At 36.2% G+C, this 26,789-nt stretch overlaps 1 long non-coding RNA gene and 1 other non-coding gene across 2 annotated transcripts; both read right to left on the bottom strand.

Moving 5' to 3' along the window:
- Positions 1 to 1,710: 1,710 nt before the first annotated feature.
- LOC125468658 lies at positions 1,711 to 1,812 on the bottom strand. Its single transcript, XR_007251041.1, has one exon. It is a non-coding gene; the product is annotated as a small nucleolar RNA R71 (small nucleolar RNA).
- A 676-nt stretch (positions 1,813 to 2,488) lies between these two features.
- Positions 2,489 to 8,909, bottom strand: LOC125468543. Its single transcript, XR_007250945.1, has 3 exons — positions 8,159 to 8,909; positions 7,976 to 8,046; positions 2,489 to 7,893 (listed from the first exon to the last, which is right to left on the bottom strand). It is a non-coding gene; the product is annotated as an uncharacterized LOC125468543 (long non-coding RNA).
- Positions 8,910 to 26,789: the final 17,880 nt, after the last annotated feature.

The raw sequence follows: 26,789 nt of genomic DNA on the forward strand, positions 1-26,789 counted from the left end.
TAGAACGATCCCTACTTACATGCTTACTACAATTGTCAAAAAGAGGGTTTAATTTGTGTGCGTATAATTCATGCATCAGGACCTCTTATCGTACTAGGACTTCGACCCATCCGCTCTTATCCATAGTACATTTGAAAAAGCTTTGAACTGAACATAAACCTATGCTCAGCCCAATAATATTATTTTGGGCCCAAATAGAACCTTGCTCCACTTCTTTCTTGATTATACAGATAGAATACTAACAATTGCTCATGTATTTCATAACTGTTTTGCCTTATCTTACAAACCACTATTTAACAACCAAACTTCTAATTCCAACTAACTAATAACAACCTCTTGTACACTTGTCACTATCTTATTGTGCCATATGGTGTGGTATCTTAACAGATGCAAGAGGAAGACCAGCAAAAGTCTAGGCATGCATCATAATCTCCGTTAGAGTATGCAATAGGCTCGTAGGGAAGGGTTGGGCAGCGATAAGGATTCCCAAAAATGAACTTTCAAGTGTGCTTATTGTCATATGCAATGAGATAGAGAGTGAGAAATTAGGGTTTGTTGGCAAAAGTTTGGCGGCGATGACTCTCCGCATCCTTGGGCCTTCGTGGTGGCACCGCAGATGACAAATAGCATGTAAGAGAAAGTAAACAATGATTAGTCAATTTCATATTATATATTTTACCTTATTCTTAGTGTGTTTTGATAATTATTTTGGTAAAACTTTGATACTTTACTTTATATTTTCAATATAGGACATACGATTTCCCCTGGAGAAAAACATGACCAAACAGATGAATTTTGAAGTGATTTAAATTGGAGGACATTCATGTGTCTCTTAGCGTGTTCATACCAAAATTTCAAAAATTTCTACTAGGTGGTTATTTTCTGGCGATTAAATAAATGAGCAGTATGTGTTGCTGGAAAGTGATGTTTTTTTACTTAAATGCTATTTTTGGAGCCCAAGATGATCTCAGATGGGTTCATGGCTTTCTGGAGAAGTGTTCAGAATAGTCCAAGTTTCAAATCCAGGTATTATGGGCCAATTTTGGAGCTGATATGGGTCCAAAACGTGGCTGTATAGTATTTTGGATGAATTTACAAAGTCAAATTGAGATTATGTTTCTTAATTTATTTCAATTTATTTGGCTTCCTAGTCTCATTCGAAGACCTTTTACTAGGAGGATTTAATTCTAAATAAGTCTTTTTGATCCTGAACATGAACGAACAGCTAGATATAGACGTAGAGAGCAGAATCTGCAATGAGAACCCTCACTACAGGGAACAATTTTGCATAATTTATTTATAGGGGGTTTTGGACATCAAAGAGGCCATGGCATTTGTTCTACCAATAGCGGGACAACCGCTGAGGAATCTTTGGCAGCACATGCTACAGAGGTTCCAAGCTGCATATCCTGAGGTCGAAGATGGGTCTACATTTTAGATATGACATCATATGTTGGAGATTTTGCCCTCTTTTCACAGTTTATCAAGATCACCTAACATGCATCTAATTGAATTTATGATGGGGTACAAAAATATTTTGGTGAAAGGCTTTTCAGCCGAATCTATCAAACTCCGACTTTTTCCTTACACCTTGAAGGATGGCGTAAGGAGATGGTTACTCACACTTCTATCTGGAAGGATTACTTCATGGAACCAACTCAGTGATGCATTTTTAAGCAAATACTACCCAGCTTAAAAAACACTTGATATGAGCACTCAAATTTTAACATTTGCTCAGAAACCTAACGAAGCAATTCATGAAGCCTGAGAACGTTACAAGGACTTGCTCAAGAAATGTCCACATTCAGGCATTAATGATGATACTCAAATGATTTTATTTTACAGAGGGTTGAATTTGACTACCAAGACTCTTGTTAATGCTTCTTGTGGAGGAACGTATTCAGACAAAAATGCATTGCAAGCGTATCAATTGTTTGAGAAAATGGCAACAAAATCTCAACAATGGGCAGTTGATCTACCTCAGACTGGGGGTGTTTTTGAGATGTCTAGTGGCTCACCTCATGTATTTGCACAAATAGAAAAGATGGAGAAAAAGTTAGAAAATTTTGATGCAAAATTTGACATGCTTTTACAGAGAACGACAGCAGCACCTATGCAGCAGCTTGTACCATTTATGGCATCACAACACATGATTTTATGGGCTGCCTGCATAGGGATACATATCCAGAGCATGTTACAGAACAGGTTAATGCATTTAATAATTATCGGAGGCCTAGGAATGATCCGTATTCAAATTTTTACAACTCGGGGTGAAGAGATCACCCAAATTTCAAGTGGGCCAAAGATCAACAGGCTAAACCACAGTTTCAACAACTGGTACAATAAATTGCTGCACTAGCTAAAGCTTCTTGGGAAGTCGCAATTGAAATATTAGCATGACATACTCGGGTGAACTTTGATGCAACAAAACAGGACATTCAGAAGACAAACTAGAGCATACAAAATATGCATACAACCATGAAAAACATACAGCAGCAAATTGGACAGATTGCACAACAAAGGTCAAATAGAGAACCAGGAAAATATCCCAGTCAAACTGTTCAAAATCCATGAGGACATGCTGATTCTAATGCTGTTAGAACACTGTGTTGTGGTAAAAGTTATGACAACATAAATGTAGCAAATGAAAAAAATGATGCAGAAAGTTCACGGACATCAACTTGCTAGCCAAAGACAAATTTTAATATTTTTGTAGATTCTAAAATTTCAGCAGAATTTGCACAGCCCTTGGATAGATCCAAAAACAATAGAAATTGCTGCAGTGTTTATGTGCCACCAATGCCATATCCCGAAAGATTGAAGTCTCATGCCAAAGATCAACAATTAACAGATTTTATGAAGACATTAGCTAAAGTTCAAATTAATCTAGTGTTAATTGATGCAATCAAGAACATTCCCTCATATGCCAAGTTTTTGAAAAATGTGTGCACAAAGAAAAAGAAGCTTGTGGATTTTGAAAAAGTGATTCTCACATAATAATGCAGTGTGGTTTTATTACAAAAATTGCCACCACAGAAAAAAATCTAGGGAGTTTTACAAAATCACGCATAATTGGAAATTCAGATTTTAAACGTGCTTTAATCGATTCGGGTGCTAGTATTAATTTAATGCATTTTTCTGTTTTTCAGAGCCTAGGACAAGGAAAAATCAAACCAACATCAGTTATTTTACAGTTAGCGGATAACTGTCAAAGCAGATAACATCAGTTATTTTACACTTATCCTAGGGGCATTATTGAAGATCTTATTATCAAAGTGGATAATATCTACCTTCCAGCAGATTCTATGGTTTTGGATATGGATAAAGATATGCAAACACATATTATTTTGGGGCGCCCATTCATGGAAACCGCTAGAACTTTGATCGATGTGAAAGCTGGAACATTGACACTTAGAGTACAAGAACAATCTGTTGTTTTTAATTTATTTGAAACGACTAAGAGGCCCAGTGATATGCAAGATTGTATGCGAGTTGATGTGTTAGAAGGCATCATGCCTGCATATATTATGCCCCATTTGACAGCAGATCCATTGTTAAATGTTTTACATGGTTTTGAAGACACAAAAACTGAAGATGAAGAGGTATTTGAGTATGTTACAGCTTTGGAAAGTGTCCTTTTACACCAGCCAAAGTGGAGGCACATTTTTGAGAGTTTGGAGGAACCAAAAACACCATTACAACATTAAAAAATACAGCCACCTAAGCTGGAATTGAAGCCATTACCCGAGCACTTTAAACATATTTATTTGGGTGCTAATTCATCGCTGCCAGTCATTGTTTTTGCAGATTTATCTCTAATTAAGGAAGACAAATTGTTGCGCATCTTGAGAAGTTTTCAAGATGCCATTGGGTGGACAATTCCAGATATTAAAGGGATCAACCCAACACTTTGTATGCATATAATTTTGATGGAGGAGGGTGTCAAACGCACCATTGATGCCCAACGCCAGTTGAATCCGATTATGAAGGAAGTTGTTCGAAATGAGGTTATGAAGCTTTTAGATGCTGGAATGATTTATCCAATTTCAAATAGTAAATGGGCTAGTCTAACTCAAGTGGTACCTAAATGCACTAGAATTACAGTTGTGAAAAATGACAACAATGAGCTTGTGCCTACACGTTTAACTACTAGGAGGCAAATGTGCGTTGACTACAAAAAGATCAATACAGGTACTATAAATGATCACTTTCCATTACCATTTACTGATCAGATGTTGGAGAGATTGGCAAGTCGAGCTTTCTATTATTTTTTTGATGGGTATTCAAGCTACAATCAAATTCTAGTTGCTCCAGAAGATCAGGAAAAGACCACCTTCACATACCCTTTTGGTATGTTTGCTTACAGAAGAATGCCTTTTGGATTATGCAATGCACCAGCAAGATTCCAACGTTACGTGATGATCATATTCTCAGGTTTGGTTGAACAAGTGTTGAGGTATTTATGGATGATTTTTCTGTTTTTGGGGATTCGTTTGATCATTGTTTGTAGAATTTATCATTGGTTCTTGAACGTTGCAAAGAAACTAATTTGGTTTTGAATTGGGAGAAGTGTCATTTTATGGTTAAACAAGGCCTTAAGGCACTTAGTATCTAGCAGAGGTATTGAAGTTGATAAAGCTAAGATTGATGTTATTGCTAAGTTGCCACCCTCTACCACTGTGAAGAGCATTCGTTCGTTTCTTAGGCATGTTGGATTTTACAGATGGTATATCAAGGATTTCTCCAAGATTAGCCAACCCTTGTGTAATTTATTGGCTAAGGATGCACAGTTTGTTTTTGATGATGGATGCTTGGAGGCTTTCAACAAGTTAAAAACACTCCTTACTTTAGCACTGATTATTGCAGCTCTGGACTAGAACTTACCGTTTGAATTAATGTGTGATGCATCAAATTGTGCAGTTGGGGCAGTTCTTGGACAGGGAAAAGACAAGCTTCCTCAAGTCATTTATTATGCCAGCAGAACTCTCAATGATGCACAACTCAACTATGCAACCACCAAAAAAGAATTGTTGGTAGTTGTTTTTGCATTAGAAAATTTTCGTTCTTATTTAATTGGAGCTAAGGTAATTGTCTACACATATCATGCTACACTGAAGTATTTGTTATCTAAAAAGGATGCTAAACCTCGACTTATTCGATGGATTTTTTTACCTCAAGAGTATGATTTGGAAATTAGGGACAAAAAGGGCAGTGAAAACATGGTGGCTAATCATTTATCAAGATTAATTAATCCTGCTAGTGCACAAGATGACACATTACCTCTTAATGAAAGTTTTCCTGATGAACAGTTGTTGGCTGTCCATCACAATATACCATGCTTTGCAGATGTTGTTAATTATTTGGCCAGGGGAGTTATTAATCCAGATGAAAAAGAAACTTTTGACAAATGTAAAATTTTATTTTTGGGATGAGCCGTGTCTGTACAAATACTGCCTATGTCAGATTATTCGCATATGTATTCCAGAGGAGGAACAACACAACGTTTTAAAGTTTGCACATCATTATGCTTGTGGTGGACATTTTGAGACTACAAAGACAATAGCTAAAATTCTACAAAGTGGGTTGTTTTGGCCTTCCCTTTGCAAGGATGCTAATAATTGGTGTAAATCTTGTGATCGTTGTCAACAAGTGGAAAACCAATCCAAGCAGAATGAGATGCCATACCATGGTATTTTGGTTGTTGAATTATTTAATGTTTGGGGTATTGATTTTATGGGACCATTCCCATCATCACATGGCAATCAATATATTTTGGTGGCAGTTGAGTATGTTTCTAAGTGGGTCGAGACAATTGCATCACCAACTAATCAAGGATCAGTGGTTCTAAAATTCCTCTAAGGGGTTATTTTTTCACAATTTGGAATCACGCAAGTTATACTTAGTGATGGGGGAAAGCATTTTATTAATAAACCATTTGCTACATTACTTGCAAAATATGGGATAAATCATTGTGTTGCCACTCCTTGTCGTCCACAAACGTTAGGGTAGGTTGAAGTTTCAAACACAGGAATTAAGCGTATTTTGGAAAAAACAGTTGGCTCCACTCACAAAGGCTGGAGTTTGAAATTAAACGATGCATTCTGGGCATACATAACAGCATTTAAAACACCGATTGGGATGTCCCCGTTTCGGCTTGTGTATGGCAAGGCTTGTCATTTACTTATGGAGCTAGAGCATAAGGCGTTTTAGGCTGTTAAGGAGTTAAATTTTACTTACGATTCAGCAGGAGAAAAGAGTATGCTACAGCTTAATGAGCTTGATGAAATTCGTCGTGAAGCTTATGAAAATGCACGCATATACAAAGACAAAACAAAAGCAATTCCATGACAAACAAATTCTCAGAAAAGATTTCCAGCCAAGGCAGAAAGTGTTGTTATCCAATTCCAGATTAAAGTTATTTCCAGGGAAATTGAAATCTCGTTGGAATGGGCCTTACTTGGTTACTAAGATTTATCCGCATGGGGCAGTTGACATTACAAGCGAGATGAATGGCAACACATTCAAGGTGAATGGTCACAGGTTGAACCCATACTTGGCATCACTCTTCGACAGTGCAACTGAGTCATTGACTCTGAAGGAACCAGTGATCTAACCACCAGGCTTCTGCAAAGTCTAGCTACGACTTAAAATAAAGCGCTTATTGGGAGACAACCCAATTTTCTAACTTTCCTTATTTTCTTTCAAGTTTGTTTCATTATTTTCAGTTTCTAGATGCATTTAATTTCCTAGGTTGTCATTTAGTTTCACAAATAATCATATCAACAAAAAAAAAAAAAAAAACAAAAACAAAAAACAAAACAAAACAAAAACATAAACAAAAATAGAAATCTGAAAAAAATAACAAAACAATACTTTGCTTTAATTGTTTTATTTCCTAAGTAACTCTAGTTTACATTTCGGGGTCCTTTACATTCTATCTCTAATTCTCAAGACTTGGGTTTTGTAGGGCAACAAACAAGACGAACAAGAATCAATGCACAGAGATTATCCTATACTGGATCATGCACCCAGCAGCAAGTCTACATTAACATCAACCACATCCCTATACTATGCTGAAGAATATTGCAGAAATTACAAAGATCTTGCAGACTCACAGATCCAGTCCCAAAAGTGTACATCTGACCATTGGTTTCTGGGATGCAGTTCTTTGATATGTGGAAGCAGAATATACAAAAATCACAGATCCACATACTGCAGAACTGATCTCCATCATGTTTACCAGATCTACATTTTTGCAACCCAATCTGTGCCCCGAGTTGCAGGGATAGGACGTTATACCTTTCTGTTTTGTCGCGCAGCCATTCTTCTGTGTGGACCATTAGATATGGTTTCTGGCTTCAACGTTGAGCTGCCTTTGTGGATCTAGCATATTCCTGCAACAAATCATTCAGGTTGATGAGTTATTGAGGATGCATTATTTTTGTGCATATCTACAACTTCTACATTCGAAGACGCCATGTATGCCGTTATTTGAATTTGGGGGTTGGTTCTTTATCTGTGCTCAGCACAGATCAAGTCCAAATGGTCCACATATATGTTCAGGGCTGATCCAGGTTTTCATTCACTTTTATTACTGGGAGAAGGCGTGTTCTAAGTCCAAAAATCTCATCCCCGTACAGATCTAAACTTTTGTCCAGTATTTACAGTCCACATTTGTTACTCATATTAAGTTTTGGGGTGATTTCACAGATAATACATGCATGCCATGCTCATTTACAGAAGTTTAAACATCCAGCATGGATTCCAGCGGAGATACGGCGCCATAACTTTCAGATCCGAAGTCATGGTAACTTGGAAACTTCTTTTGCCATTTTTGTTGACTAAATCTGCAGCTTGAGCATTCTCTCTCGGATCTATCACAGCTCCGATGTCCTACATAGAGATACAGACATGTGAGTACCTGTACTATGTTTTTACAGATCAGAACCCAGACATATCAACGTTGATATTTTACCTTTTCTTTACACGGATCTCTAGCCTCCGAGGGTTCTCCTTTGTTTTGTTTTTTCCTTGTCATACACGGATCTGGGAGTTTTCGACACAAGATGGCAGTCTATTTAGTTTTCTCGAAGATCCGCTAGTGATTATTCATGTCATGCATAAACAAAGATCGAAAGGGGGAAGTTAGACATTTTACCTTTTATTTTGGATCCACGCCTTCAGTGCTCTCTCTTCCCATTTACAACGGCTCTGCGCGGTCCCAGCATTTCTTTTGCATGCCGTCATCCACGACATCGGAGTCCAATCCTGTGCATCAATGGGAACATAGATGGGTTTTTATTGGCCCTGGATCTGTGAAGCTTGGGTGTTGGTGCATTTCTTTTGTTGTGGAACAGAGAGTCCTCGCAGAGAAAGCAGTTGCATGTGTTAGTTCTTCAATTTTTCCATAAAAATACACTCAATGGAACGCAATGGCAGCAAGGAATGATCTTTACCTTTGGGACTTCGAGCTTCGCCACCGAGCTACAGCAATGGTGATGCACTCTATGACTGGGACCGAGAGCAAAAAGGCATGGTTTGAAGTTAGTTTGGGAGACCCTAATGCACATGGAGGAGCAGCAACGGGTGAAGGATTTGTGTTGATGTGAGAAAGGAAGGTACAATATTGCAGTAGAAATGGAAGATGAGGTGCGGTTGGGATTCTGCAATTCGAGGATAAATTTTTAATTGTGACGGAAACATGAATAGTACATCACATATTTTATGAATCATTTCCGTTAATTTCGTGATTACAAAAACGAAAGACAATTGTGTAGTAGAACAATGGCACAAGAAGCCTCGGGCCCAAAGAACCTAGGCTGATTGGATACTATTGTACTACTTTTGTATTTATGTAATCATGGTTTGGTTACCATATTGTACTACTTTGTATTTATTTAATCATCTGTTATACTACTTTTGTATTTATCTAATCATGGTTCGGTTACTATATTGTCATATCTTCATCATCTGATTCTTTTTTGTTTGTTTCCTCCTTTGACATGCAGTCCTTGAAACTTCATGTTTTAAAGCTTAACGAAAACATAGCTGAATTCAAGCTTTACCAATTGTTGTACTACTTTTGTATTTATCTTCCTCTGGAGCAAAACATGATCAAACAGACGAATTTTGAAGTGATTCGAATTGGAGGACGTTCATGTGTCTCTTGGTGTATTTGTATCAAAATTTCATAAATTTCTACCAACCGATTATTTTCTGGTGATTAAATAAAGGAGTAGTACGCATTATTGGAAAGTGACGTTTTTGGGCTTAAATGTAGTTTTTGGAGCCCAAGATTATTTTAGATGGGTTCATGGCCCTCTGGCGAAGTGTTCAAAATAGTCCAAGCTTCAAATACAGCTATTTTGGGTGAGTTTTGGAGCTGCGGTATTTTGGACGAATTTACCAAGTTAAATTAGGATTATGTTTCCTAATTTATTTCAACTTATTTGGTTTCCTAGTCTCGTTCTAAGACCTTTTACTAGGAGGATTTAATTAGAGTAGTATAAATAAGCCTTTTTGGCCAGCCCTAGGGTTTTTCTTTTCTATGCAATTTTTGGAGAGAAGATTTTGGGCAAAGCTTAGAGATTTCAAGACTTATACTTTCAAGGTGTTTTCATTCTTTTTCAATAAAGACTTTGTGATTTTTATTATGAATATGCGTAACTAATCATCTTTGCTAGGGTGAAGCCATGATCCTTGGCAAGAATATGTTGTCTCTTTTTAATTTTCTTATGAATTTATGCATGCAAATTTTGAATTGTTAATCACTGGTTTAAACTATCTATTTGTCTTAGTGCTTCGCGACCATTAGAATATTTAGAAAAGTAATTTGATGCAATTTTGGGGAGGCTTTCCCTAAAATTGACTGATGCTTCTTGTGGTTAATATGTGTAACTTCTTAGGATAGACGACATGTCTTTAGGGTTATATGGTTTTTCAGAAGGTTTTCACATAACTTAATGAGTCTTGCATGTTCACATTTGACCTGGACACCACGGACAGGTGCATGTTAGATATACGTTCTATGTTGGAGGTTCCAAGTAGGATATACTTTAGGAAAACCTAACCTTCAAAATATGCATGTATGGTTCATAAGTAGTCAGAAGAACTACATAGGATTGTTAGGATGACGGAGGAACCCTAGTACTTTCTCACTTTGAATTCTAAAAGTTATTTCCCTTTTCCTTCTTTAAAATTGCATATTTTAGTTGACCTTTTTAATTAAATTCGTTTTTCTTAATTTAGGTTATTAAATCACCCTTTTTCCAAAACTTTGTTCTAAATAATTAGTTGAGAATTGATTTTGTGTTAATCTATTTAAATTAATTCCTGTGGAGAACGACTTTGTTTGAGCCAACTATACTACAATAATATTGTTTATTTTAGGTGTTTTTAACCCTTTTTGTGCGGGTGGTAAAAATCCTATCAAACAACAAAGAAAAAACAGAGAAAAGAGAGAAAAAATTGGGTGTTGAATCGGCTCGGCCGAGTTTTGTATTTTGTTTTATAAAGTTGATTAAAATTTGCAAAGATTGTTTCTTTTAGAATTCTAGTTTTCTAGAAATTGAGTTCAACGATTGGGATTTTTGTTTTTTTGGAGAACGGATGATTTGGGTCTCCTCCTTGATTCAAATTGCAGATCTCGTTGTGAGAGTTTCTTTTTAATTCCAGTTTGTTGGTCCAATAATTTGGGATCTCACAGGTTCTTAGTTTTTTTTTCCCAATATTGCACATCTCCTCATACGATCTCAGAATTTTATGCACTTAGAATTGTCGAATGAAGATTTGGTTAGAATAAATATACATTATATGTACACGACGTGTATATGATATGCTTACAAATCGGAACTCAACCCAAAAACATAGAGCTCACAGCTCTCTCTCGACATCCCTCTCTTCGAAATAAGAAAAATACGTCACCAACTGTGAGTTTTTACAATTTATACATAGGTACTTTCATCATTTTACTTTTATGCATAATGTGCATGACTTGTACACAACCATTTTGTCCTATTTTTATTCAAAGATTAAAAACATGAGTCATTTCTGTTAATTTCGCGATTACAAAAACCAAAGGCAATCGTGGGGTAGAACAACGGCACAAGAAGCCTTGGCCCCAACGAACCTAGGCTGATTGGGTTACTATTGTACTACTTTTGTATTATCTAATCATGGTTCGGTTACCATATTGTACTACTTTGTATTTATTTAATCATCTATTATACTACTGTTGTATTTATCTAATCATGGCTCGGTTACTATATTGTCATATCTTCATCATCTGATTCCTTTTTGTTTATTTCCTCCTTTGACATGCAGTCCTTGAAACTTCACGTTTTAAAGCTTAACGAAAACATAGCTGAATTGATGCTTCCCCAACTATTGTACTACTTTTGTATTTATCTAATCATGGTTCGGTTACTACTTTGTATTTATTTAATCATCTATTATACTACTTTTGTATTTATCTAATCATGGTTCGGTTACTATATTGTCATATCTTCATCATCTGATTCCTTTTTGTTTATTTCCTCACTTGACATGCAGTCCTTGAAACTTCACGTTTTAAACCTTAACGAAAACATAGCTGAATTGATGCTTCCCCAACTATTGTACTACTTTTGTATTTATCTAATCATGGTTCGGTTACTACTTTGTATTTATTAAATCATCTATTATACTACTTTTGTATTTATCTAATCATGGTTCGGTTACTATATTGTCATATCTTCATCATCTGATTCCTTTTTGTTTATTTCCTCCCTTGACATGCAGTCCTTGAAACTTCACGTTTTAAACCTTAACGAAAACATAGCTGAATTGATGCTTCCCCAACTATTGTACTACTTTTAAACCTTAACGAAAACATAGCTGAATTGATGCTTCCCCAACTATTGTACTACTTTTGTATTTATCTAATCATGGTTCGGTTACTACTTTGTATTTATTTAATCATCTATTATACTACTTTTGTATTTATCTAATCATGGTTCGGTTACTACTTTGTATTTATTTAATCATCTATTATACTACTTTTGTATTTATCTAATCATGGTTCGGTTACTATATTGTCATATTTTCATCATCTGATTCCTTTTTGTTTATTTCCTCCCTTGACATGAAGTCCTTGAAACTTCACGTTTTAAACCTTAACGAAAACATAGCTGAATTGATGCTTCCCCAACTATTGTACTACTTTTGTATTTATCTAATCATGGTTCGGTTACTACTTTGTGTTTATTTAATCATCTATTATACTACTTTTGTATTTATCTAATCATGGTTCGGTTATTATATTGTCATATCTTCATCATCTGATTCCTTTTTGTTTATTTCCTCCCTTGACATGCAGTCCTTGAAACTTCACGTTTTAAAGCTTAACGAAAACATAACTGAATTGATGCTTCCCCAACTATTGTACTACTTCTGTATTTATCTAATCATGGTTCGGTTACTACTTTGTATTTATTTAATCATCTATTATACTACTTTTGTATTTATCTAATCATGGTTCGGTTACTATATTGTCATATCTTCATCATCTGATTCCTTTTTGTTTATTTCCTCCCTTGACATGCAGTCCTTGAAACTTCACGTTTTAAACCTTAACGAAAACATAGCTGAATTGATGCTTCCCCAACTATTGTACTACTTTTGTATTTATCTAATCATGGTTCGGTTACTACTTTGTATTTATTTAATCATCTATTATACTACTTTTGTATTTATCTAATCATGGTTCGGTTACTATATTGTCATATCTTCATCATCTGATTCCTTTTTGTTTGTTCCCTCCTTTGACATGTTTTAAATCTTAACGAAAACATAGCTGAATTGAAGCTTCAGTTGGTGAGTTGTCCTGGGTTTTTATAATTTTGTTTTATCATTTTCTTTCAAAATTCTATGTTCGTTGTTCCCGTTCAAAGTAAGGCAAATTGTGCTATGTTTTTCTTGATTCGGTCCCTAATTAATCTAGTTGTTAGAATGAAACTTTATTTGTTTAAATAGTTTGATCGAGGTCCCTAGCATCATTTAAGGGATTTAACTCATGTATTTATGCATTCAATATCCCACAAATTATGAAATTTAAACAAATCCAAATATTGTTACAAGTATAACAATTACTTAAAAATCAATAGTAGAGTAATTTGTTCTTCACATGGTTCTTGCAAAAAAAAAAAAAAAACAAAACAAAAATGTACGTAGTATTAATATAGTGCAAGTAATAACTATTGATATATTTTAAAACATAAAATAAACACATATAATTAGCATGGGTACGTTTGACACATCCTGACCCGGATTGTCCACTAGAACTCCGAATTGAGTTGTGTTGGTCGAGCACGAGGCCTTTTGGGAGCTCACTGGCTTCGGGTTCCATAGGAACTCCGAAGTTAAGCGAGTTCGCACGAGAGCAATCCTAAGATGGGTGATCCACTGGGAAGTTCTCGTGTGAGTTCTTAGAAACAAAACTGTGAGGGCGTGGTCAGGGCCCAAAGCGGATAATATTGTGATACGATAGAGTCGAGCTTGGAATGTGACAACATTCATAAAATATATATATATATTGGTATAAATTTAAAAAATGATACAAATTATAAATAGAAATATATGAAGGAAAAAAAAAACTAAAAAGATTGTATTTGAAAATAATTAATAAATTTTTTTAAACTTTTTTGAATGGAAGACGATATCATTAACTTGGGAAACTTACAAAATGTCTTGGATGAGGAGATCCTGAATAACACTACGAGGCTCCTCAACCTAAACTACTCTTGTCTCAATAGACGATCTAGGAATCCATCGATCCTTCCATACCCGTACAGACACCCCATCGCCTACCAGCCATCTCGAACCCTTCTCCAAGATTATTCTAGCTTTGAGTATGCTAGGCCAACAATAAGACGAAGAAGAGGGTATCGGAGCCTCCTAAAACGACGTATGGGGAAAATATTTTGCCTTAAACAACCTTGCCGTCAACGACTCCGGATAGTGAAGAATAAGCCATCCCTGCTTCGCCAATACCGCCAAATTAAAGGCAGAATGGTTTCGGAACCCCATAACACCTTCCGGTTTAGCCAAACACAACTTATCCCAAGACTTCCCATGAATTCTCCTCGAATCCGGATCACTACCCCACCAAAACCGAGCCATAAGCTTATGAAGATCATCACAAATTTGTAAATAATTTAATATTTAAATAATGACATGAAGAAAAGTCAAGGGATCTTGATCAAAAATGAAAAATGAATAAGATTTTAATTAATGAGAATGAGAAATGAAAGATAGGAAGCTAATTTATCCTTGTTTAATCGTGCATTCTTTTTGAACAGTAGATAAGTAAGATGATCACGTTATGCGCATCTTATCTATTATATATATATATATATATATATATAAAGAACAAAAAAGGTGAATACTATTTTTGGTGTCATCAAGCTTCAACAAAAATATTTGGACAACAATGCCTCCAAGACAAAAAACTTCAAAGGTATTCCAAAATAATGCATCAAATAAAGCAGGGCATTTTCATCATTTTAATAGTGTTTTTTTTAATAATTAATTTTTTTTGTGCTTTTTTTAAATTAGTACCTCACAATAAGCTAACAATAATGTGATTCAATTTCTCTATTTATAAACACTTTCAAAACATCTTAAGAGGCATGTAATGCTGGTTATAATAATGGTTTTTCGTACGCGGATAATAATATGATTAAATTAGTAGTCAAATGATTGTGTTTTTTTTTTTTTAAACAAATGATATTATCTACACTAAGGGAAGGAGGTGCTGAGCTTAGTCTCACATTGGGCTAGCAATAATGTGATTCAATCAGTTGTTCATTCAATATTATTTTCTCTATTTTTAAACACGTTCAAAACATCTTAAAAGGTGTGTAATGCCGGTTATAAAAAAAAGTATTTCGCAAGCGGATAGTAATGTGATTAAATTAGTTGTCAAATGATTTTTTTTTTTAACAAACGATATTATCTACACTAAAAAGGAGGGCTTAGCCTCACAATGAGATAGTAATGTGATTCAATTAATTGTTTATTAAATATTAGTTTCTTTATTCTTAATGTAAATTATATAGAGACCTATTTTATTATATGAATTCAGTTGCTTTAATTGGTTTATGAGAGATTTCTTCTAGCATGATCTAAGATTATTCATTTACTTCAAATATTTGGCTTTCCTTTTGTCAATTTACGCATATAAATACATTTAGAGCGTGTAAGTCGCACGTAACACACCATAATTCAAAAAATATCTTTGCACGCACGTGAGCAATAGAGGCATGCTTGCCCAAATATGTACGACCTAAAATACTTTGAAATTGACACGCGTAATGTATTAAATTGGAAACAAATATGATAAGTCCAGATGAGGCTCTAGTTAAACTTGGATGCTTTTATGTGCCATGTGAATGAAAGTGACGCACTCGGACTTTTCCCATTAGGTCAACGTCCTCTGATTCATCCTCAATTGAGTAAGACAAATTTAGAGTACATTAATTTAGCCAAAGGTAAATAAAAATTTTACTATTAACCCATATATCAATGACATATTTTTGTTTTGGGCTTAATCAATGATATATTTTTATTAATTAGGCATAGGTCAATGATGAAAGCCACAAAGGCTTTAAGTCATTTAAATAGTTAGAATTTGAATTTGACTAATTCTATCATTCACTCTCTCTTTTTCTCTCTATAAATGTTATATGGACTTAAGCTATTATAAATATGGATTTAGATCATATCCGGATCAATTTATGGAGATCCTGATGGATCTCATCCATTGATACAAATCTAACGGCCAAAATCTCTTGTCCTTCCTCTTTTCCCCTCAACTCTTCTCTTTCTGTCTCACTTCGAAGCTCTTAAACTCGAACCACTAACTCCTCAAATTCCAAATTAAATTCAACCCCACCTCAAAATCAGCCCTAACACTACCACAACCCACTCAACCGACAACCATCAATTGCAAGTCCCTCACCTTACCCTCTTCAAAATTAGCCCCACCACCACCACATCCCTCAGTTGTAAGTTCCTTGACCTTAAAATCTCAGTTGATGTTAATGAAACAATAAAGAGAGGGGTCGTGCAAACCAATGTCTTTTGGTTGCAGAGATCTTTTTCATAACTATGGAAGAATTAGAGTGAGAGAAATCTCAAGGATGAAGAAGAAGAAAGAGATGATAAATTTAAAAACTAAAACGGTAAGGGATAGTGAAAAAATAAATCAAACTTAGAGCACAGATGATCTGTAATTGAATTTGGGGTTTGCTAACAACGGTGGGGTGTGGGGATGTAAAAAAAACATGGAACAAGGAAACAGACATTGCATTGCAGTGTTCGAATCCAAATGTAAAAAATAGAACTAGAAAATGGACACTGCATTGCATTGTTTGAATCCAATTGTAAAAAAACAGAACCAGGAAACGTACACTGCATTACAGTGTCTGAATCCAATTGCAAAAAAAAAAAAAATAAATAAATAAAAAAAATAAAAAATAAAAAATCCAAGAAACGAATACTGCATTACAATGTTTAAATCTAAATATAAAAAACAGAGTTAGAAACAGAGCTAGGAAATAGACATTGCATTACAATGTCTGAATCTAAATGTAAAATCAGGAGTCGCATGAAGTGTGGAGTGTAGGAACCATGTGAGTGACGGAAAAAAAATATAACTAAGAAACAGACACTGCAACGCAGCATCTGAATCCAAAAGTGAAAAACAGAACTAGGAAATGGACACTGCATTCCAGTGTTTGAATCCAAATGTACAAAAGAACATGTAGGAGGCATGTGCATGATGGAAAAAACATAAAACCAATAAATGGACACTGCAACTCAGTTTCTGAATCTAAATGTAAAAAACAGATATAGGAAACAGACATTGCATTGCAGTGTCTGATCCGTATGACTTATTATAAATATAAAACTATAAGAAAGAAAGTGTTAGTCGAAGTGGGTGCCATCTATAGTTGCAAATTTTTTAATTTTTGTTTATTTTAAATGCATTTAAGTATCACAATACATGATTGACCTATTTATAATTAACATAAATATTGTTGATCTATTGTTAATATTGTAACTTTTTATTATTTTTCACAAAATCACCCTTATTATATTTAGTTGTCAAATGAATTTTTATTTTCTATTTTTTATTTTTTATTTTTAATTTAGTTGCCAAATAATTTTTGATTTTTTAATGAAAGTGACACACTCGGACTTTTCCCATTTTCTTAATTTTTAATTTTTGATTTTTTAATTTTATAAATTTTTAACTTTTACCTGTTAGGTTTTTTTAATTTTAAATTTCAATTTTTTTATTTTTATTTTTTTCAATTATTTATTATCCACGTGGCACCCAGTCATTGTCTACATGGGTGTCACGTCACTAGTTAACAGCTTACTTAATAGCAACTTTAACATATGTATGAAGTTGTCCCAAAATTTTGACTTCAGGTACCACTTTGGGATGAAGAAAAACTTGATGTACCAAATGTTGAAAACCAAGAAACTTGAGGGTAATAAACTGAGATTAACCCTAAAATAAAAATAATTAAAGCAATTTTATGCAATTCTCCTTGATACGATGGGCTTGGGTACATGTGAAAACTCAAATTCTCTTTGAATTAATGCGACGTAAATATATACAAGGCTTTAATCCAATTGATGTAGACAACCATTGCAAGTCTCAATCCTAAACATCGTAAGAGATAACAACACTAGGAGTAGGACTTTTCTATAATAATTAAACACTTAGAACTCGTGAAATATTAAATAAAAACTAAAAACACCTTATATACGGAACCCTTCGTGTGAACACATAATGTGAATAGAGAAAAATGGTGTGTGCTTATCCTTGCTTATAAATAGGATAGCAGTTTCGAAGCTATGGAGCAAGTAAAACACACGAGAAAGAGAGAAGAGGGAAGAGAGAAAAAAGAAGAAGAGAGAAGTGGGAGTGATCATACCATTTAACATGGCAACATCATCATCATCAACATCAACAACATCAACATCATCAACCACAACAACATCAACAACAACAACCAACGAGAACAACAACAACAACAACAACAACAAGAATAGCAACAACGACAACAATAACAACAACAACAACAATAACATCAACATCGACAACGAAAAGGTTGTCGAAGTTTCGAAGGAAACCCTCTCCAAAGACAAGGCAAACCCTAACCCTGAACAAGACAAGGTAAACCCTGACCCTGAACAAGACAAAGCAAACCCTAGCCCTCAAGAAAACAAGGCAAGCCCTAACCCTGAAGAAGATAAGGCAAACCTTGGCCCTGAAGAAGACAAGGCAAACCTTGACGCTGAAGAAGACAATGCAACATCAACAACAACAACAACAACAACAACAACAACTACAACAACAACAACTACTACTACCAACAATAACAACAACAACAACAACAACAACAAGAACAGTAACAACAACAATAACAACAACAACGACAACAACAACATCAACATCAACATCAACATCAACAACAACATTGATGATAAAAAGGTTGTCGAAATTTCGAAGGCAACCTTCTCCGAAGACAATAAAAGGGTTGTTGAAGTTTCGAAGGCAACCCTTTCCAAAGACAATAAAAGGGTTGTCGAAATTTCGAAGGAAGACAATAAAAGGGTTGTTGAAATTTCAAAGGCAACCCTCTCCGAAGACAATAAAAGGGTTGTCAAAGTTTCGAAGGCAACCCTCTCCGAAGACAAGGCAAACCCTGACCCTGAAGAAAATAAGGCAAACCATGACCTTGAAGAACCTGAAGAAAACAAGGCAAACCCTAACCCTAAAGAAGACAAGGTGAACCCTGGCCCTGGCCCTGAAGAAGACAAGGCAAACCCTGGCCCTGAAGAAGACAAGGTAAACCCTGACCTCGAATAAGGTCACACAATGCTAGACCCGAAAGAAAGGATATCTTTACAGCCACTCGACATTCATAATCATAACTATCACATGATGTTTGTGGGTAACGTCTCTGGAAACCCTCACGAGACTTCACTCGTCCTATCAGGGTCACCTATGGGTTTACAAGGCTTGTTGCATACGCTCAATGCAATCGAGTTTCCTGCGAAAGTGGCATTAGTTTTCAACACTAGTTTTTCTTATTTTTAGTTTCTATGTATTTCAGTTTCACTATATTGTGTGAGTGTTAAACCAATAAACACATATCGTATCAACTCTGTGGTTATGTCCTTTATGTAGTAGCTAGTGTGTTCGATAAAAGTTGTGTTTCTTGGAAATTTTTGCTTTTAATGATGTTCGTATCACTTTAATTCCACATTTTAGTAGCTTTAAGTACTAATTAAACTAATTAAGAAACCAATAATGAACTACAAACTTGCTACTCTATTCTAAATAAGTGAGAAGGGAAGATTGGTATCTTGCATCAACTTAGGGTTCTATCCGGTGGAAGATTAGTATTACAGTGCAATCTATTTTCATGCATCTTAAACCAAACAATATGACATGCCTCAGAAAACTTTGTGAATATAAAAGTATAAACCCTCTGAAAATGTGTCCGTAGTTTTTAATTTTCCGTAAACTACGTTGTCCAAATTTTTTTTCTTTTCAAATCAAACTAAGGGGCCATAACTCATTAATAACTAACTCAATGAAAATCTTCCCAAGTCAATTTCAAGAACTTCCAATAATTTTCGAACAACGTCTTTGATGGGGGATGTATGAGCATCAACAATGGAAAGATAAATTCTAATTGAGATGTGAAAATCATATTTACTTCACAGTATACATTTCTGGAAGATGTAAATATGAGTTGTATTTCCAATGAGAAAGATGCAAGCTTGAGATCTCATTTAATTTTCTTTATTTGATTGGCAGGACCAACCACCAAAAGATGTAAAATTAGGTTCTAAATTACATATTCTAGCCAAGGTGAATATTTTACATCTCTCTTTTTGAGTTTCTCTACAATGCCTTGAAATTGGCATTTTACATTTCTTGTTGGTCAAAAATCTCTCTGTGGAAAGATGTAAAAAATTCATCTTCAACAGAAAATGTAAATAAAAAGAATATAAATATACACTTATTTTACATCTTTAGAACATGGACAAAGTTACAAAGAGAAACAAAATAAGGTCCCAAATTTACATCTCCTCCATTGAATTAGAATCTACATTCACATCTCTTGGAGATACAAAATGAGAAGTAATGTGTTTTCCCATCTCATATTTGCATCTTTCCACTAGATATGCCGGTGTACTTTTACAACTTTGTATTTTCTTTTTTTCTTAATTTTCTCTAGAAGTAGGCCAAGATGGAAAGGGATTGTTCGAACTCTTGGCATCGAGGAGGGAATGCTCAAACTCTTGACTAAGTACAAAACTCACTAAGCCAATTCCACAAATTCAAATAATTTTCAAGTGAATTTTGCAAATTTAGAATTGTTTCAGCAAATCTCTATTTTTGTTTCTCTTATGTGGAATGGAGGCCAAAATGGGAGGGGAATGTTCAAAACTCTTTGCTCGGGTGTGGGATAAATGCTTAATGCCACTAAAACTAAACATTTCATAATCCATTTTACCTAGTTGTGAAAATACTCTCACAACCGACTAATAACTGATTAAGCGCTTGAATGTATCTTCGTGTACATAAGGCATGATCAATCCAGAAATTTCACATGCACAAAAATCAAAAGAGTTCATTTTCCATCCACATTATTTCTTTTGGTTACCTGGCATTGTCCCCACATTAGTTAAAGCTCTGCAATGAGATCATGCTATTCAATCAAATCTAGCGTCATGTCAAGCCACTAGGAATAGCCTAGTGGTGAGGGTGTGGGTAAGGAGTGGGGTAGATTAGGTCCTAGGTTCGAAGCCTGGTGTGGGTGGGGTGGGGTGGAAAAAAAAAATTTGGCTTCATGTCTAATGACTTCAGCTAAGTAAACAACTTAGTTGTTGAAAACATCGCAAATACATATATATCACATAAAATATAAATTAGTAATCTAAATCATAGAACTACGTACCCAATCATAGAAATATACCTTACAATGATGTTTTCAGACCCCGTATTTTAAAAATAAATATTTGTTATTATTATTATTATTTACCACGTGCTTAGCTCCTATCAGTACTAGTCTTAATTATCTTGGGAGAAAGAAATGGGTGATTAGTAAGCACTCTAGTGTGTTGATTTTTCAAGGCTATTTGCTTGGAGTTGTCATCCTTTGCACACATGCAATTGACACCTTGCATAACTAGTGACTAAGATCTTGATACTACAATAGGTGTCGCAAGGAAAGTATTACCTTCATATACGCGTAGGAGTTTACGAATAGGACTTCATATATTTTATCGTATATTTTCCTTGGACCTCAAGTCTTGGAGCTGTTCTATTTCACTATAAATAGGAGCATTGCTCCATTGTTTTTGGAGCATAAAAAAAAGTGAAATACGGAGAGCATGTATGTTCCATAAATAGAGAGATAGCGAGCTAGGGTTTGAGGTTTGTGGAGATGTTAGTTGGGTTGTCTTGCCAAAGCTTGGATTATCGAGATAAGTGGTTGATGTAATGTGTTTCAAAGTATTCTTATTTTCTGATAAATGAAAACCATGAACTATTGTGGGTTTTATCTTGTTTGTACCATACTTGACCAATCTCGAAACTATTAAGCACCGGTCAACAGCATACCGTCAAGGACCCACAAGACTTTTCCTCTAACCAGGAGGCCAATCACAACATGACACATGTCGGTATCAGAGGCCAATCACAGCGCAACACGTGTCGATATCAGAGGCCAATCACAACACGACACGTGTCAATGTCAGAACAAAGCTAGAAACTCTCTTCTATAAAAGGGGATCATTCTCCCACAATAATCGCGAATGTCATTTGTACTAAACTATTCACTAAAACTCACTAAAAGAGAGCTTGAACCTATGTATTTGTGAAAACCCTTCACAACTAATGAGAACTCTGCTACTCCATGGACGTAGCCAATCTGGGTGAACCACGTACATCTTGTGTTGTTTGCTTCCCTGTCTCTATTCATTTACATACTTATCCACATTAATGACTAGAGCAATCTAGCAAAGGTTACAAACTTGACACTTTCTGTTGTACCAAAGTCCTCATCGATTTTGTGCATCAACATTTGGCACCGTTTGTGGGAATCGCACTTATTCCTACTCTCTCCAGCTTTGTCAAGCTGGTTTCCACCATTCGCACACTTTCTTTCGACCAGGCACCCCTCTCCAACATGGGGAGTAAAGGGAGCCACAGCACGCAGAACGACACTCCCCTCGCACTTAGTGCATAGCAACGAAAGAAGGAACGAAAGAGGTTTGCTCTTCAAGCTAAAGTCGATGAGCTAGAGGCTCAGAACAGCAAGATAGCGATAAAGAATGAGATCCTCCAAAAGCAGTATGAGAAGCTCTTCGAAATGCTCCATGAAGCTAGGCATACTCAAACACACGAACTCATCGCCCCCGGGGAAGTTAACCACCACCTGGGTGCCCCCCAACACGGGGGATCACCTGCCTTCAACATGGATATCCCTAATGGGGAACGAGTTACTCATTAAGGTGTTGATGAACATGAGACCTCTCTCGACCCAGCTGCTTCGACCCAAAGCAGGAGAAGTGGAGGAAGGCACCTTCTTGCAGAAAGAGTAAAAGGATCAAAAGCCGTTTATCGCGACTGTCGGGATTTCATGAGGCAACGTCAAGAGAACCCCATCCACAAAAGCTTGAAGGTCAATGATCCAAGGGTTTTTGAAAGATTCGGTCCTCTCCCATGGCCCAAGCCAACTGCCATTCTAAGGAATGAGCGACATGTCCTAGAGGAATATGAAGGTACGGAGGACTCGAGGGCGTTTCGACAAGCTTGCCCTGGAAGTCAGTACGGTGAGTCCAAAGAAAAATCACATGCCCTTGATCAAGCTCTCCTACTTCTAAGAGGAGATGGAGACTTACGGAAGAATGATCCAGCAGTACTTGACTCCACTCAGGACCCCCTTGTCCTACAACTCCTTGAGGAAGTAAACAAGTTAAAGGCCGAACGTCAGGCCGAAATACCTGACTGGAACCAACCTAGGCCTGGCCTTCTTACAAGGAGGATCCTCGACACCCCCTCCAAGCAAAGACAAAGCAGAAGCTTGGCTTACAACTTTACATTGGAAGGGAGGACCCAATTGAACACCTTAACCTCTTTGAGTCCACCATGCATACTGGATGCACATTAACGAAGAACGATGTGTTATCTTCCCCTCTACCTTCTTTGGTGAAGCTCTGAATTGGTATTGTCGTCTTCCACCTGAGACAGTAGACTCATTTGAGGAACTAAGGAAACTGTTTGTTTCCCAACATATCTTCCAAACCTGTTGCTTACATTCTGCAGATAACTTGTACACTATTCACCAGAAACCGGACAAGTCACTATGAGAGTATGCCGGTCGCTTCAGCCATGAGTATTCTCGCTGTGTTGAGGCAGATGACAAGACCGCCCTCAAAGCCTCCATGGCAGGCCTACATGATTGTTTCTTCAAGTACATGATCAATGCCAACACTTGGAAGATTTACTCTGGGGTAATGGCACAGGTTTACAACCACGCCTTCGCCGAAGCAAGGACATACCAAGGGAACCCCCATATGGTTAACCCCTATCAACAAATGGGAAGTGGAAGTCAAGTTCTACCAAGTGAAGAGATCTTGGCCATTCAGACACCCATTGCATTATCTCCTGCCTAATTTAGCTACTCGCTAAGTCACCAAACGTATTTGTCTCTTGGTAAGAGGAAGAATTTTTACTCTCAACAAGCCTATTACAACAAAAGGGATAAAAGTTTGTATCAAGACAACCAGGGGTGAACTTACCGTTGACTATTATGACTATGGGGCCAAGCCTCACTTTTTCAAAGTGAAAGATTGGGTACTGAAGGAAATGCTATTATAAAAAGGCATACACATTACAAATGTTTTGACTCTCAACCACTTGAGATCTTTTGTCACACAAGCCATTCGGCAAATATTTAAAGAAAAGGGAATTCAGACAACTTCTTCTTAGTCTTTTGCATTTCTAGCAATAGAACACTTGGTTTATGCTGACCTACCCCAATACTTCAACTCAGAGCTTCAACATGCGTACTTTGACACAAAGTATGTGATACTAAGTGTTACAACCAACAAGGTTCACATATCGAAAGCATGGATCCCTTCATGCATAGAAAAACAATCATAAGCATCACTCATGTCAATCAACATAAACATCATACATTCCAACACATTCATACATAAACATCGTACATTCCAACACATCCATACATAAGCCAACTGTGCTTCGAAAGGGTTCAACATACTTTGTGTCATTCGACACTTGCTATAATGTGCCTCGACACCTTGCCCTTATTCTTAACAACCAAGTGATGAAATGTGAAGAAAGAACTCATCTTCATGCCACCAACGATGTGATGAAATGTACAACCTGTACTCTCCTTCATGCCACCAACCAGGTGATAAAATGTACAACCTATACTTTAATATCATTTGGCAACTTGCCACTCATGCCACCAACCAAGTGAAGAAGGAACTCATCTTCGTGCCACCAACCAGGTGATGAAATGTGATGAAAGGTGATAAAAGAACTCACATTCGTACCACTAACCAAGTGATGAAAACAACTCACCATTCATTCCACCAACCAGAAGACGAGTGGTACAACTTGTACATGTGGACTCCTAGCATTCACAAATAATCAAAAACCCTCAAGCTTTACAACTCAACTAGGGGAGCACTTATGCCTAACAAGAGTTATAGTCACCAACAAAGTCTTACTGCAAGCCAACAATAGCTTCAGTGCATGGTATACGAAGATCAAGCTCTTCAGCCCTCTTACATCTGCTTTAGACATTTCTCCTCTGTAAAAATGCAAACACTACAACTCGTAGAAAGCTTCACACACTCTTGATCAAGACTATTCGAAGTAAATTCAATTTATATGGTTCATCCAAACCTTCGACTATTACAAGGTGTGGCTTGCATCACAATCTTTTGCTCAACAGTGTGGAAGCAAAATTTGTATATGTTGTCTCTCTTCCACAAAACTTGTATATGTTGTCTCTCCCACATTTTCAAATTCCTAATTTTCCCATAAAAAAAAAAAAAAAGGAAATTAGGAAATTCAACAACTTCAACAAATGGAGGGTAACTACAACTCTCAAAAACTTTACACACTCTTGATCAAGATAGTGTGAAGCAAAACCAACTTATGGTGCCAACAAAATCTTCAACAAGTGAAGGGCAACAACAAATGTCAAAAGCCTCACACACTTTTGATCAAGATAGTGTGAACAAAACCAACTTATGGTGCCAACAAAAGCTTCAACAAGTAAACACTCTTGATCAAGATAATGTGAAGCAAAACCAACTTATGGTGCCAACAAAAGCTTCAACAAGTAAAGGGCAACAACAATTCTCAAAAGCTTTACACACTCTTGATCACAAAAGCTTCAACAAGTAAAGGGTAACAACAATTCTCAAAAGCTTCACACACTCTTGATCAAGATAGTGTGAAGCAAAACCAACTTATGGTGCCAACAAAAGCTTCAACAAGTGAAGGGCAACAACAAATGTCAAAAGCCTCACATACTCTTGATCAAGATAGTGTGAAGCAAAATCAATTTATGGTGCCCAACAAAGCTTCAACACAAAAGCTTCACCTACAAAGTTTCAACATCAAACAAAGCTTCAACATCAAACAAAGCTTCATCAATGGAGAGCAACTACAGTTCGCAAAAGCTTTACACACTCTTGATCAAGATAATGTGAAGCAAAATCAATTTATGGTGCCCAACAAAGCTTCAACACAAAAGCTTCACCTACAAAGTTTCAACATCAAACAAAGCTTCAACATCAAACAATGCTTCATCAATGGAGAGCAACTACAATTATCAAAAGCTTCACACACTCTTGATCAAGATAGTGTGAAGCAAAATCAATTTATGGTGTCCAACAAAGCTTCACCTACAAAGCTTCAACACAAAAGCTTCACCTACAAAGCTTCAACACAAAAGCTTCACCTACAAAGTTTCAACACAAAAGCTTCACCTACAAAACTTCAATACAAAAGCTTCACCTACAAAAGTTCAACACAAGGGCTTCACCTACAAAACTTCAATATAAAAGCTTCACCTACAAAGCTTCAATACAAAAGCTTCACCCATAAAGCTTCAACACAAAAGCTTCACCTATAAAGCTTCAACACAAAAGCTTCACCTACAAAGTTTCAACACAAGAGCTTCACCTACAAAGCTTCAATACAAAAGCTTCACCTACAAAGCTTCAATACAAAAGTTTCACCTACAAAGCTTCAACACAAAAGCTTCAACACCAAAACTTCACCTACAAAACTTCAACATCAAAGCTTCACCCAAACAAAAAAAAAAAGGGAAAGAAAGAAAGAAAGATGACCTAGGCCTTCCTTTCTTTCGGCCTAACAACTTTTGTACCAAATATATATGAAGGAGGAGTTTTGGGCAACCACTTAGAAAGGAAAATGGTGAAGTTTTGTTTGGAAAATTGCCTACTAGCAAGACACCTCCCTCTACCGGAGACTTGGGGGACTCCTACCATATATCATTACACCTTGGTACTTAGAAATTTCGAGACTACTCAATGCCTTGGATTTTTCAAGTCCCCAACCGAGAAGTTTTCCTCACTCAAGAAATTAAGGGAGCACTACTTCAACCTACAGGGTCTACCCACGAAGTTTCAACATGCAAACTTCAACA

This window comes from the organism of the source record quoted next, unplaced genomic scaffold, assembly GCF_019419815.1.
Source record: "Pyrus x bretschneideri cultivar Hongxiangsu unplaced genomic scaffold, Pyrus_bretschneideri_v1 Contig39, whole genome shotgun sequence".
In the NCBI taxonomy this organism is placed as follows: Eukaryota; Viridiplantae; Streptophyta; class Magnoliopsida; order Rosales; family Rosaceae; genus Pyrus; species Pyrus x bretschneideri.